This window comes from Protopterus annectens, chromosome 2.part0 (assembly GCF_019279795.1).
Source record: "Protopterus annectens isolate FY-2018-M chromosome 2.part0, PAN1.0, whole genome shotgun sequence".
NCBI lineage: Eukaryota > Metazoa > Chordata > Ceratodontiformes > Protopteridae > Protopterus > Protopterus annectens.
In genome coordinates, this window is record NC_056728.1 from 817,191,925 (window position 1) to 817,195,528 (window position 3,604).

Here is a 3,604-nt window from a genome sequence, read left to right on the forward strand (position 1 = left end):
TAAATCCCATTAGCATGTCCACCATGTCCTACTGCATGAACTGTAGACCAACCTCTAATTACTGCTGGGAAGAAGTGATAACTATAGGGATACTTATCAGATATCACTTGCATAATGTTAGGAACAGGCTAGAATAACATGGGGGATAGAAGCACGGATGCCATGGAGTGTGTGAAGTCTGAAACTCTGATGTGTGCCCTTAATATCCCTGCCTGCAAACACAGGAATGGGTAGCTACAAACCTGCTCGTAAACTACAATGTGAAGGGGTAATGACCAGATATATTAGCCCTGCCTGTGGGTAAACTGTGTGAATCTGTATAGCTGAGAGGTATGGCCACAGCAGGATATGGCCATTCTGTCACATTGATAGATGTACAAGCATGGGATCCTCAGCCACCACAGTACCAAGGTGCTGGACCATTTACACAGACCCATCAGCAATTGTCTGCAGCTCCCCCTCCAGAATGGCATGATTGTGTAAGAATATGTAGGCTGCAGACCACAATACTTGACACAGCTTCATTCATCTTGTATTCCCCAGGAAATTACTGTGAGCAAATACATTTACCTGTCAGTAGTTGACATAATACATCACAGTGTAAAAGAGTACATATATCTGAATATCTCTGCTAACACCAAAACCATGTAGCAGAAGCAGCACAGACACAGTTACAGTATCCCACTGTCCTTTGCCCATTGTGACTCCATATTGTCAACCTATCTACAGATATCCTGCAGAAGCAGATTGCTAGCTGTAGGTGTAGAACACAAATGCCTGCACTGGAGTACAACCTACCTGGAATGGATTCACACATTCAATACAGAAGGTCATACTGGGCATGCTCCTACATGTAGAGAAATGAAGCCCATGTCTGACCACATAATACAGAAGGGTCATAATGGGCATGCTCCCACACTTACAGAAATGAAGCCCATGTCTGGCAACAACAGTGGCCTATACATATGTGTCAGTTGCAGATGTCTGTGCACACACTCCACATTGCACACCAGTCATGCTTTCAACACACATATATCCAAGAACAACACACTATAATAGGTCAAACATACAGAAACAGAGATGTGAGGAAGAGAGAGACAGCGCCAAAGAGCTTCTGATCATGAGGCCTGTCCCACCCACCACACATCCAGTTGGCCAATATCACATGATGTGCCAATATCCGTCACTGTAGACATTTGCTTCTGGTAGCCCTCAGCAGTATAGTGTCTGTGGTGCTTGTGATAACTGTGTAACATGACAGTACAAGTCATTATTCATCTAGCAGTCGTATACACAGTCCTGTCAAATGTAAAGTTGTGTGTGACTGAGTGTTGTGTGTGTGTGTTTCCAGAGGAATGGTTTATGGCCCATTCACACACACTGCACTCCCCATTGCTCTAGTTTAGCTAGCCTGCTGATGTCAGTCACCTTGAAATACCTCTTTGGACAAGGATCATCCCTATAAGCTCTGTGGTGCATGCAATAACCACGTAATGCTATAGTGTGATGTACTAGGTAGGTAGGAGTTCTAATCCCAGACATGGCAACTGTGAAACGGTGTGTGTGTAGGGATCAATGATTTTGAGCCCATTCACAGACACTACACCTCCCATTGCCCTACTTTAGCAAGGCTGCTGATGTCATTCACCTTGAAATACACATCTGGGTAAGGGCTAGCCCTATAAACTCTGTGGCACATGCTACAACTGTGTAATGTACTAGTTAGGTATGAGTTCTAATCCCAGACATGGCAACTGCAAACTTCTGTGTGTTTGTGTGTGTAGGGATCAATGATTTTGAGGCCATTCATAAACACTACACCTCCCATTACCCTACTTTAGCATGCCTACTGATGTCAGTCACCTTGAAATACCTTCTTTGACAAGATTCAGCCCTGTAAGCTCTGCGGTGTGTGCAATAACTCTGTAATGCTATAGTGTGATGTACTAGTTAGGTAGGAGTTCTAATCCCAGACATGGCATGTGTAAAATTCTGTGTGTTTGTGTGTGTAGGGATCAATGATTTTGAGGCCATTCATAGACAATACACCTCTCATTGCCCTACTTTAGCTAGGCTGCAATGTCATTCACCTTGGAATACACCTTTGGAGAAAGGCTTGCCCTATAAGCTCCGTGGCATGTGTGATAACTGTGTAATGCTATAGTGTGATGTACTTGTTAGGTAGGAGTTCTAATCTCAGACATGGCAACTGTGGAACTTTGTGTGTGTGTGTGTGTGTGTGTGTGTGTGTGTGTGTGTGTGTGTGTGTGTGTGTGTGTGTGTGTAGAGAGAGAGTAATGCATTAGAGGCCATTCACAGTCACTACACCTTCCATTGCCCTACTTTAGCAAACCTGCTGATGTCATCTACCTTGAAATATACCTTTGGAGAAGGGCTAGTCCTATAAGCACTGTGGTGCGTGCCATAAATGTGGAACAATGTAGTAGCAGTAACTATACAGCTATGGGTTTAAATCTCATCTGTGGCAAGTATTTGTGTGTGTACCTCAAAGTTTTTGTCCCTATTTACAGCTAGTACACATCTCATAGCCTGACTTTAGCAGTCCTGCAGATATCATCCACCTTACAAGTATCTGTTGCGAAGTCAACACCATGTCAGGTCAGTGGTGCATGTGGTAAATGTGTAACATAATGGCCCGTAAAGGTAGTTAGGGGTTTGAACCTCGCACCTGGCAAATGTAAATGTGTGATTAGGGTAAAATTATTTTTGGGATCTCTCACACACTACATGACCCAATGCCAGTATTTACAAGGGCTGGTGATGTTCCTCACCTTAGAAGTACCTTGGGACAACATCCATCCAATAAGCTCCATGGCGCATGCGATAAATGTGGTACACTGTAGTAGTAATACATAGCTAGGTAGGGGTTTGAATCTCAGTACTGGCAAGTGTGTGTGTGTTTGTCATCAGTATCCTGTGTGGAGGTTGCTGTGATTGTGTAATGACAGGATTCATTGTGGAGCAGGTTTTGCTAATTTATTATATTGAGGACCTACTATATGTCACAATGTCCACCTTACAAGGACAACAGATGTCAAACAGTAGAGAGGCTGGTGTAGACAATCCATAGCCCTACATGTGACATTATGGATTGGTGAACAATATAAGCAACCCTTTTATTACCCAGAGAACACTCTCCACCCATGTCTCATACACAAACACACTTGGCTAGGCAACAACCACTATACTGGTAGTTCCCTACACATTGCCCACAGCTAGTAACCACGGTGTGATTGCAGTGGACTACATCCCTGTTGACCACAACACTGTTACTGACATCAGAATGTACTGTGATGTGTAGCATCTCCTGACTGTGTGTGTGTTATCCAGCAAGTAAAAGGACATGGCACCCTGTTCCATCCCTACAAAAGGCAAATAATTGCTTACAGTGGTCTTTTGCTATGTTACCCACTGGATGCCTGCAACAACTGTAGAGTCTGCAACTGTAACCCACAAAGAGAATACCATGCCTTATACACATTCCCTGTATGGACAGGTGTAACTAACTCCACTGAGTACCTGTATCATGCTGTCAATGCGGGTGTAGGCACAACCTCAGTTCCATAGCCAGGTCTCACCACAT